This window comes from Pinus tabuliformis, chromosome 9 (genome assembly GCF_031772625.1).
Source record: "Pinus tabuliformis cultivar Carrire ecotype Pingquan chromosome 9, CPIR1, whole genome shotgun sequence".
Lineage (NCBI taxonomy): Eukaryota > Viridiplantae > Streptophyta > Pinopsida > Pinales > Pinaceae > Pinus > Pinus tabuliformis.
The window spans coordinates 1,156,444,452-1,156,457,285 of record NC_142307.1 but is presented as its reverse complement, the minus strand read 5'-3'; positions in this window follow the sequence as shown (position 1 = coordinate 1,156,457,285).

Genomic DNA, 12,834 nt, shown 5'->3' with positions numbered 1-12,834 from the left:
CGTCGCAAGTGATTATGTTATCGGTTTCAAAACAGAAGAATGATGCTTTGATTTCGACAAGGAACAAAGATTATGGGAATCCGCAGCTGTCGAACGACAAAGGTAAAGATCAACCAAGTAGTTCGACAACAACTTCGACAGAAGTTGTACCACCCATCATTCCTGAATTAACAATAAAACTGCCAAAGGAAGTAGTATACAAGTCGACATTTAATCCTCGTGCCAGGGCGGCGCAGCATTATAACATAGTGGAAGATTTGGCCCAATCGCCATCCGCTATGTCGACTCTTGAGGTACTAAAAAATTGCCCATCCCAAAGGCAGGCTTTGTTATCGGCTATTGGTGGGGTTGATCCTAAGGATTCCAATCTTGTATCTTTTGATCACAAAGGATACGATCCTCAGTTACTGGCTCAACTAGCTTTCCTTATTCAAGTGAAAGCCCTCAAAAAAAATATTCACCGAACAATTATTGATGAGGGGGCATCTACATGTATTATGTCGATGAGTTGCTGGAAAACTTTAGGATCTCCAACCTTGTCGCGATCTTCGACGACATTAAAAGCTTTCGACGGAAGGACTTATACCCCGTATGGTATCCTTAATAACTTGAAGGTTGAACTAGGAGGAAAAACAGTAGAAATAGATGTTGAAGTCATCGATGGGAATCTTGACTACAACATCCTACTGGGAAGACCATGGATCTATGCCATGGAAGCTGTTGTATCGATTTATTTTAGGAAGATCGCATTCTCGTTTGAAGGAGGGATTACGATCGTCGACCAACAAAACTTCCTCCCTAATGGTTCACAAGTTACAGGAAGCATTCCCATGATCCATGGGAGCAACCATTCGCTTCAAGATATCAGAGTAGGCCTGCTGAAAGACCCCACATTAATGGGAACTTTCACACTTCCACCTCCATTCTATGTAGGGGAAGTAGCATTCGTAAGATCCTGCAACATGATATCTTCCACGAAGGTCGCAAAAGACGATGTCGACATGGATCATGCAATGGTTTTTCCCCCAAGCCCTATAGAAATATTGTAGCAATCAATGTTTCGAGCATGGGAGGCAAACCCAAATCAACGCTCGTCAAGCGTTTGGGTAGATAGGTCTAGAGAATATGGTACCCCATTAGATCCTTGGTCGAAAGTGCATGGGACTGACGAAGGAATCTTACAATCAATGTTGATTGAGGGGACACCATGGAATGATCACCACCATCGTTCCCTTCTTCCAGAATATGAAGAAGATACTGAACATGACCTTTATCACCCTTCAGTTTTCGAATTCCTATCAAATACTGTAAATATGGTGGATTCCAAGCGAAACTTATCCAATATTGAAGAGACTATAGCCATAAATATCTTGACTAAAACAAATGTTGTAGAGAATATTTATGTCGGCAAAGGTTGTTCCCCTTCAGAACTGGAAATATATAACGCTCTTTTTTGCGAATTCAGAGATGTCTTTGCTTGGTCATATGATGAAATTCCAGGCATTGACTCAAATATCGTTGAACATGAAATTAAAATGTATCCTGATGTCAAACCAGTAAGACAACGGCTTCGACAGGTGCACCCCAAGAAAGCCGCTACCATTAAGGCGGAAGTTGAGAAACTTCTCCATGCTCGATTCATCTACCCAGTTCCTCTAACCGATTGGGTATCAAATATTGTCCCTGTTATGAAGAAACAAGCGACAATTAGAGTGTGTGTCGACTATAGGGAAGCTTGTCCAAAGGACAACTACCCTACACCCTTCATCGACCAGATAATTGATGAATGCGCCGAATGTAAAATCTTTTCATTTATGGATGGATTTTTCGGGTATAATCAAATAAATATCCGCCCACAGGACCAGTCAAAGACTGCATTTATTTGTCCGTGGGGCACATTCGCTTATCGAAAATTACCCTTTGGTTTAAAGAACGCAGGGGTGACGTTTCCGAGGGCAATGAATTATGCCTTCCATGACATCAAGAACATCATTCAACCTTATCTCAACGACCTTCCGGCTCATTCGCGAAAGCGGACTGATCATCCGCAGCATTTAAGAGTGATATTTCTACGTTGCCGACACTACAAAATAAGACTCAATCCGCACAAATGTGTGTTTTGCGTCAGTTCTGGTCGTTTACTTGGCTTTGTAGTCTCTAAGGATGGGATTCGTCTCGATCCTTGCAAGGTTTAGGCGATCATTAATTTGCCTCCACCTTCAAATTTGCTTCAGATTTAGAAACTCCAAGGGAAAGCAAACTTTCTGAGGAGGTTTATTCCAAATTACGCAGAACTTGCTAAAGGTTATACTCGTCTTTTGAAAAAGGATGTACCTTTCATCTGGGACCAGGTGGTGCAAGCTTCCTTTGATGCTTTGAAAGATTGTCTAGTAAAAGCATCATTAATGTATGCCCCAGACTATCAAAGAGATTTTAACCTGTATCTGGCTGCAGCGGATACGACCATTGCGATGGTTTTAGTTCAAGAAGTCGAAGGAATTGAACATCCTATTTATTATTTAAGTAAAAACTTGAATGATACAGAAAGCAAATATTCTTATGTTGAAAAACTAGTGCTTGCAGCTGTTCAAGCGATTCAAAGATTTTGACATTATGTCCTCTTTCGGAAAACTACCATTTTATCAGATTGCAACCCCATGACTTATATACTGTCGCGACAGTTGCTAGGGGGCAAATATTCAAAATGGATAGCGATCCTTCAAGAGTTTGATCTGGAATTTGTAAAATCCAAATCAAAGAAAGCTCTAGTTTTCGCAGAATTATTGTGCGATCTCCCATCGTCGTCCAACGATGAAACATCAGAAGAGTCAATCGTGGACGAAAGTTTGTTTCTGATATCTACAAGCAATGAGTGGTATGGAGATATCATAATTTATCTCCAAACCCAAAAATTCAGGCCTAACACCTCTCACTCAGAACAGAAACGTATACGATACCAAGCTAAAGACTACATGATAGTCGGTGATACGCTTTACCGTCGTGGTATCGATACAGTCCTGAGGAGGTGCCTTATCCATGAGGAGGCCGAAAAAGCCCTGAATGAGTGTCATTCAGGCGCGTGTGGGGGGCATCAATCTGGATATGCAACAGCACAGAAAATCTTACGAGCAGAATACTTCTGGCCAACCATGTTCAAAGATTGCATAACCGCAGTCAGAAGTTGCCATGCCTGTCAAATTTTCGATAGCAAAACCAGAAGACCACCCGCACCTTTACATCCAATAGTTGTTGTTGGGCCTTTCGCCAAGTGGGGCATCGATTTCATGCAATGTAACCCCACCTCGACCGGGGGGCATGGGTATATTATAGTCGCTGTTGACTATTTTACCAAATGGGCCGAGGCGATGCCTACATTGGATAACACTGGTGAAACAGCTGCCCTTTTCTTTTTCAATCATGTAGTCGCCAGGTTCGGCGTACCACATGCTATAGTGACAGATCATGGATCGCATTTTCGCAATCACATGATGGTTGAATTAGCTGCCAAACTAGGGCTATCTCACGACAACTCTACCCCGTATTATCCGCAAGCCAACGGACAAGTTGAAGCAATCAACAAGGTCCTGAAGCGTATGTTGCAAAGGATGATTGGGGTTGATAAAAGAAGGTGGCACTTAATCCTGTACTCAGCCTTGTGGGCTTACCAAACATCGGTAAAGAACGCGACCTGGTTCACCCCTTTCCAACTGGTGTATGGCCTGGAAGCAGTCTTACCAGTCCAGTGCGAAATTTTGTCGCTTAAACTCGCAATTGATCTCCTCCCCGGAACTTCGGAAGAAGAGGCTCGTTTCTTGGAATTAATCCAATTGGATGAAACCCGTCGTGATGCCGCTTTGGCTAACAAAGCCCATAAGAAACGAGTCAAGGCGCAGTTCGACAAAAATGTCAAACCCCATGTCTTCTCGGAAGGTGACTTGGTCTTGCTTTACGACTAGGAATCCGATAAATTGGGAGCAGGTAAATTTAATTCCTTATGGATGGGCCCCTATATTGTTAAACGAGTGTTAGCAAAAGGAGCCTATGAGTTAATGGATTATGACGGAATTCCGCTGGCGCAACCCCGTAATGGTTTGTACCTCAAGCGTTACTATGCTTAATAGTAACCTGTATGCTTTTGTTGTATTTTGTTTTCGCTAAAGTATTTGTTCTCGTCGAGTGATCCACCTTTTTTCATTTACTACAGATGTCAAACCTCCTGGAGACATGTGTTGGATATGCCGATGGAGCGAGTCATAGTTCGCGGAACCTATCCTCCACAGCCTGGGCCATTTTTGATCCAAGCGGCGAGTTAGTAAGTTTCAGAGGTGTGTGTATTGGGCAATCAACGAATAACATCGCTGAGTATAGCGCGTTGATAGAACTACTCTCTGATGCCATCACCCGTGGCATACACCGACTAATTGTCAGGCTAGACTCACAGCTCGTAATACTACAACTCACTGGTATATATTCCGTTCGCAATCCAGCTATTTATCGCATGTTCCTAAGGGTTAAGATTTTGGAAAGACAGTTTGATTCAATTCAATACCAGCATATTTCCAGAAACTTAAACAAATTAACCGACTCATTAGCAAACTATGTGTTAGATAGACATTTGCGACATTTATAAAAAAGGGACACATCATCAATGATTGTACATATGGATCATATAACTCAACCAGAATAAAACTCGAAAATCAAAATATATATAAGCTGTTTATCGTTCATACATAATGTTCTGTAACCAAGACAAAATCGGTCATACGACCCAAAACTAAAAAATGCTAGGGGGCACCCTAGTCTAGTGATGCTCATGATAGCACGTCACGGCCTGTGCAATCATGCGCAAGAGACGAGTCCATCGTCTAGGCACACCGGTAGTATGTCGCTGCAACTGTAAAGGTAACTCGTCAATCCTCACATCAGGAATTTCGAGAGTAAGGCTCTCAACCTGCTCCTGCATAGCTGTAAGGGTCTCGGCTACGTCAAGGTCGCGGAGAATAACTCTCCCAGCAGTCTCCCCTGCTGGGGCAGCAACTGGCGCTCTCGGGCGAACTGCTGGACGAACAGGACCAACATCTGCATGCACACATGAGTTTGATTAAATTCTTGATAGAATAAAGCACAAGAGAATTATAAATAAGAACAGTAATATGGTCGAAGATTTTACCAATAGCGCCCCACTGTTCGCCATCCAGCAGTACCAAGTCTGGATCACCTCGAAAATCCATACCAACATATGGATACTCAGAATAGACCATCTTCTGGCGCTCGCGCCACCTGAAGAAGGTATCAGTGAAAGTAATCTGAGGTTGCCCAGCATGCCTAGACATGTGATCGACCCATCTCTGCATCCGTGGCTCGGTCGGAGAAGGCAAGTCGAGTGCAATATACTGAGGCTGCATCAGTGGTATTTTCTCCAAGGCAAAGGCAGCCAAAATAGAACCAAATCCAAAGTTCTTCAACTTCCCGTCCTTTACCTTGGTCAATTGACTTTTCATCTGAACAAGTACTGCATCACACCAGTTGAATACTTTCGGTTGGAGACACTCCAAGGCATGCTGAACATAAGACCTGTTGGCAACATGTAGAGATGCACTACCGGCCATCCTACCAATAGTATACAGAATGGACCTGAGAGACCTATCAGTGATCTCACGGATAACAACCTTACCGTCTCTGCTCGACTGGGAACCTTCCCTACAATACTGGCGGACATAGTCCCTCACGGAGTCATTCCCCCGGGCCGAACCTGACAAAGAAATGGGGGCACCCCACCTTGATAACCCAGTCAAGAAGTAAATGTCCACTATGGTCAAGGGAATGGATTTTCCCCTAATCTGGAATACTTGGTTAATAGGATCCCAAGCATCGAGCATATACTGCAGTAAAGAGATCTGTGCTCTCATACTAGAGATACGGAAGAACTTCAGCAGGCCACAGTTCCGTAGCGCGTTCAACGTGACAGGGTCATGGAGGGCAATCATGTCCTCCTCTTCATGTTCTTGTTCTCGCCATGTAAGGGACATTTTGCTCAAAGATCCCTGCAAAAAAACAAGAGAAGGAGTAAGTTCCTAGATTTGATGAGAAACTGGCGAAATTTCATCAAAAACTGTGCCACAAAATCAATTTTCTAGTCCCAACGCAGGTAGATAGTGTTCCACCTGCGTTGAAGGTCAAGCTGCCTCAAGGCAGCTTGACATTCAGCGCAGGTTTCGAATGGACTGCCTGCGCTGATGGCAGAGCGCCCTAGCAAAACCCCAGGGGCTCATGGGAACAGGAAAACAGGCACAAAATGGGAAAAGGAAACCATGAAAAGAAAGAGCTAGAGTTTAGCTCCTACCTGGTCCAGACGGCGCCGAAAATCGTCCGCAGAATCTCCCGGAATCAGTTGGTGAAAATCAAGGGGGAAGAGGCACCTCCAAAGCTCCAACAAACCAAGTTCAAATGAAATGGTAAAATGAGAGGTAAAAACACTTTTTAAATGCTTTTTACGTAGTTCAAAGCGAAATATTAGGGTTATATTCTCATTTCCATGCAAATGTTATTCATTTCTAACTAGGTTTGATGCAGCAATTGAGGATACAGTACTATCCTTGAAAAGAGAAAAGCTAGTTATGGTAAAAAATCAAAATTTGACTATATAATCGAGCAGTTTTAGCATAAAGTTCATGCTCGTTAAAAAATAAACGCAAGATCCGAGCAGTTTTAATGCGGTCTTCATGCTCGTTAAAAAATAAATATAAGCAGTGAGCAAGAGTTTCCTCCAGTGTTTAAGCTCATTTTTAAATAAAAAATGAACCTATCGCGGTAAATAACCACTGTGATCATAGATTTATCAGCCATAAAAGCCTTGGTCGTGTTTGCACCTGCCACCTCCACTTTTCATTTGGCCGATCGTTCACCTCCATATGATTGTTTACCCATTTTGAGGAATAGCTGCGAAGAGTGATTTCACCTAGCCATCCTTGTGACACTGCCGTGATTGGAAAATTCCAACCTGTACCTGGAATCTGCTGCTGTACCTGTTTATCACTCGTTCCTCAAAAGACGAGTCTTCTTTAAGCTCTTTTCAATTGACTCGTAAAACGTGAAAATATTGCCGAGTTCTGGCCTTCCAGCTCGTTAAAAGGACAGGAAGAGCTATCCCTCCTCTAGATTTTAATCTTTTTGGACCTGAGGGATTATTGCACAAAAATATCGAGCGCTTGTTTTGTTCGGCTCGTTAAAACTATCGAAAACTCATCCCTTCTATATTGTTTTATACTTTTTTGGACTTAAGGGATTAGATGACGAAAAAGGAATTTTGGAGTTGACTTTATGTATCTTTTCAGACTCTCTAAAAATGAAAAGAACCGAGTTATCCTTGTCGTTAGACTCGTTAAAATTATTAAATAGCGACAAACTTGTCTTTAGACGAGAACGAGTTTCCCTATCGCTAGGCTCGTTAAAACATAGCGATGGGCTTGCCCGAAGGGCAGGTTATAGAACAAGCATATGTTATCCTCCTCAAGCTTGACAAAAATAAAGAGGTACTGGTCAGCAATGACTGGGGAAAAATTGGGAGAAAACTAAAGAAAACTTTGATGGTAGCAGGTCGCTCTTGAACATGACACTTTTCCTTCGTATCACAATCGGGTTGGGTTGTCTCATTCACCGGTCACATCACCATGGTCTCGCCATACCATCCATATTTGGGGTAATGCTACCGATCCATCGCATCAGTGTCGCCATATGTTCAAGAGAAGTCATTCAGAAAGAGTCAACCGGGTCCCATCCACTGCCATACATTATCCTTCATCCATTCATGACCGCCACCATGAATCATATGTCATAGATCGTTTTCACCTCCATTAAAATCATTAGCTCCGTTCCGTGTCACTGATGTGGGATTCATCAAGGCCCTCCTTTGACGGATCGCTTCTTGTCGACATCAGCTCATTATCCAAGAAGTTGATCTAGGAACAATCCCTTCAGTACTTTGAAGCTTGCATGCCTCAATGGCAAGTTTCTCACTTCCGACAACAGGTATACATCAATGACCTTCGACCAGAAGATTTTGCGTGGTGTTCGACGCCAAGTCCTTTATTCACACCACGTGAATTATACTGCAGTACCTTGAGGGTCATTATCATTATCGTTGATTCCTCTCGTGCTTGTTAACGGTTTACATCATTGGCTGGTAATCAAGCGATGTCTTTCCATGTTCGACTTCAGCGCAATTCTCACATGGATCGACTTGTACTTAGAGTGAAGATCGAAAGAGTTTGAAGACCTCGGATCTAGTTTCATCCATCTGGGCTGCGATATATATTCAGGAAAGATAAAGACATTTGGCATGTACATCATTGCAGCAGATGATCATCCTACTCAAAGGATGATAATTTCGCCAGAATTATCAGTCTACCATCAGACGATCGTCTGTTCTATATACAAAAAATGAATTTATAAAGCTGAGCATGGGAATGCCCGCCTCAGCTAGATCATGAAAGTCGTATGAATCATAATGTATTGTATTGTATCTTATTACAGGTCTCCTCCCGGCAGATGGATGAACTTCGGACCCTCCTGGATAAAGCATTTCACCCGATAAACGGTCTCATACTTTAGGGGGCAACTGTTATATACATTTTTGTGCCTTACAGCCTCGAGCATGAAATGTCCATAATCTAAGGGATCCAAAGTCCCTAAACATGTTGTTCCTACCCCTAGAGGAACAAGGGAAACTAACCACAGCAATTCACAGAAGTTCTCCACCTGAAAACACTCAAAAACAAGCCAATTCTGGATCATGTCAACTGCTCCACTGAGCATCTGCGCTGAATGTCAACTGTCTACCTACCTGTTGAATGTCAACTCCAACAAAGGCTACCTGCGCTGAGCGTAATTAGACAAGTGGCAGGCTCATTCCTCAATGTGTCAATGCCCAGGAAGCTTCCAAAATGACACTTGCATCAAGGAATTCGACTGGTGATGAGTAAGAGGTTCCAAATCTCCAAGTGGAAGAAAGAACCTCCAAGTGGACTCAAGAACTGAAAGAGGGAGAGGACACTAGTCAGATCTCAAGCTGACTCATCCTCTCTCCAAACATCTATATATGGATCTCACCTCCATGAGATGGGAGGCTGGAATTTTGTTATTGCAAATAATTGCTGTTGGTTTGGGACTGGATCATTGGGTGCTTAATGCTTTGAAGGGAGATAAAGAAGGAATTCCATTCTGCTGGGAAGGAGATGCTGGATTGGAGCCCTATGGGTTGTATCTCTTCCTGAACCCTGTTACTTATCAATAAAGTTGTCGTGGTTTGCTCCTATATGCTGGTGTATTTGTATGATTGCATTAGTGTATTTGATTTACTTCTAATCCTGAATCATTTATGAATATGTATATTTGCCTTTGTGTTGTGTTCTTCTCTTGTCACAAGTAGCTGTTCTCTTGTCACAGGTAGTTGTTCTCTTGTGATCTCGTGGGAATCAAGTAGCTGTTCTCTTGAGCAAGCGAGGAGGCAAGTAGATGTGAACATCCAAAGAGAAGAGGATCTAGATCGAGGGACAAACGGAAGACAACGGTAAGTCTATCGATCTCCTCTCTTTCATATTTCATAAAGGAAGAAACCAGTGTAGCTGTATTCGTTTGTTTTTAAGGTACTGTCACACCTTAGGTGGATAGGATCGTCCTGCACAGGCATTTTTCCCCACAACATATGCCACCTCAACACCAAGTCATATCTTTTTAGCTAACCAAGATTTTCGATGTGGTGCCACCCTCACGACATGTAGAAGGGTCCTCCTCGTCATGATGAAATAAATCATGATGTAAGCATGATGTCATCCATAAAAGGTTCCCAATGGCATCACAACACATGGTAGTGATTTTTTTGTAAAAGGGTGTCAAGCCCATTTTATTTGTCATTTTGTACACTCTAGCTTGTGACTCATGGTCCCGGTGCACTTCTAGAATCAATTTTCTCATTTTTTACGCTTCTAAGCCCAAATTCACATTTCAAATAGAAAATTCACCTCATATTTATGATTTCAACCTCATAAATCCCTATACTGCTAGTGTATCCATTTATTTTTATTAGTGCAACCCCCTTATATTTTTGTACCCATGTAATCCCCATATTGTTATTATTGTTCCCCATAGGAGCCCACTATTGTTATTTTTATGTGCTTACATTATTATTGTTATGTCGGCTCTAATTATATTGTGACCCCTTGGACTCCTATATATATAAAGGAGGTTTTGTCATTTGTATCATCAAATAATTATTCATTTGTGTAATTTAAAGGAGGTTTTCCCCTTGGAGAGGCTAATTTTGAAGTCATTGATCTATCTCTTCTTCTATTCTGTGATTTGGTTGCATAACATTTCGTATTAGAGCTTTGGATTCTAGGGTTTCACCGCTTCAAACAGGTCATGGTGAAATTTTCACTATAACGTTTTTTTCTACGAATTTTCAGAAGCTGAATTTAAAACCCATATGATCTGCACTCTTGATAAACATCGTGTCTGAATTGCAGATCTTTTCTCGCTATATTTTTGGTGATATAAGCTTAGAAAGTTAGGGCTTTTGCATATATATATATATATATATATATATATATATATATATATATATATATATATATATATATATATATATATATATATATATATATATATATATATATATAGATATATAAACACAGACACACACAAACATACTTGTGCACATATATGATTATATGTCACATTGTTTCAATCTCTTCTAATATTCTATCGGTGTTGGCATATATGTATAAATTAAATAAAAAAACCTATAGCTCAGACATAAGATATGCTTCCTGAGTGTTAATGCCAAAATGCAACACCACTAATAAATCATTTCTTGAAGTTATGAAACTAGAAGAGGAAAGTGTCTCAAAGGGAGAGTGTTCCAAGTGGGGCCATGATACTAGGACAAGACAAGAAAAAGCCCACCCAACCATGCCAATGGTGAGCACCTGGGGGCAGGCATGGAAATGGGTGTGGTAGCAACAATTGAACATGTGTGGTCAAGATTTATGTAGCTTGACGATCTAAGAGTGGCCGTGGGTGTAGATCTAACAACCCATAATGGTTTGCACAACCAACTAGCTTAGGGTTTAACCCAACCATGGGTTGCAAATGGGGCCTCGTGGTGCTCTCCTGTGCCTGTGACACCCTACCTAACCTTTCAATGGTAGGTTTGTGGGGCATGTAAAGGATACCATGTGAGACTTGCCATTTCAACCCTTCATGCTGACTATCCCCAACACATCAACACCATATGCCACATCAGTCATGCCAATTCCCCCCCCCCCCACACTAGCCAACGCGTCATGTCACTCCCATGCCACCTCACCACCAGATCATATCTTTTTAGCTAACCAATATTTTCCATCTGGTGCCACCCTCGCGACATGTAGAAGGGTTCTCCTCGTCATGATGAAATGAATCATGATGTAAGCATGATGTCATCCATAAAAGGTTCCCAATGGCATCACAACACATGGTATTGATTTTTTTGTAAAAGGGTGTCAAGCCCATTTTATTTGTCATTTTTTTCACTCTAGCTTGTGACTCATGGTCCCGGTGCACTTTTAGAATCAATTTTCTCATTTTTTACCCTTCTAAGCCCAAATTCACATTTCAAATAGAAAATTCACCTCATCTTTATGATTTCAACCTCATAAATCCCTATACTACTAGTGTTCCCTTTATTGTTATTAGTGCAACCCCTTTATTATATTTTTGTACCCATGTAATCCCCATATTGTTATTTTTGTTCCCCATAGGAGCCCACTATTGTTATTTTTATGTGCTTACATTATTATTTTTATGTCGGCTCTAATTATATTGTGACCCCTTAGACCCCTATATATATAAAGGAGGTTTTGTCATTTGTATCATCAAATAATTATTCATTTGTGTAATTTAAAGGAGGTTTTCCCATTGAAGAGGATAATTTTGAAGTCATTGATCTATCTCTTCTTCTATCCTATGATTTGGTTGCATAACATTTGGTATTAGAGCTTTGGATTCTAGGGTTTTGCCGCTTCAAATAGGTCATGGTGAAATTTTCACTATAACGTTTTTTCTACAAATTTTCAGAATCTGAAATTAAAACCCATATGAACCGCACTCTTGATAAACATCATGTTTGAATTGTAGATCTTTTCTCACTATAGTTTTGGTGATATAAGCTTAGAAAGTTAGGGCTTTTGCAGGCTCCATAATTCTATCTCAAACAAGGCATCATGGAATTTTCGCTATAACATTTTTTGTACGAAACTTCAAACATTGCAATTAAAACCCATATGTGACGAAATCATGCAAAACCATGGATATGAATTTTAGATCTTGGTTCATTATATTTTCGGAGATGTTATCTAAGGAAATTAGGGTTTTTGCAGGATCTCGAATTCCATCTCAAAAATGTGACTTTGGGAAAATAATCGTAACTTTCTCTCTGAGCATCGGATTGCAATTTTGTAACAAATGACAGCAAAAGGACGACTCTAGTTTGTTTGGTATCATTTGCAAGTCCAAAGGTCTAAAACAGTGACACGTGGAGCTTCATACAAGTTTGTTCCACTGAACTAGTCTATAATCAGGTCATCGTGGAAGATTGGGCATAACTCTTTCTTGAAGAATCCAATAATGATTAGACCTATGGGGTTGGAAAGAGGACTCAAACCACTACCACTGGACAAAATTTCTGAATTTTGAGATCCAAAAGTGCATAGTTACAATCATTTCAAGGTCTAGCTCTAAAAAGCAAGAATATGAGATATGAGGAAGTTCAATGGCAAGGATCTGGTAACTTGGATA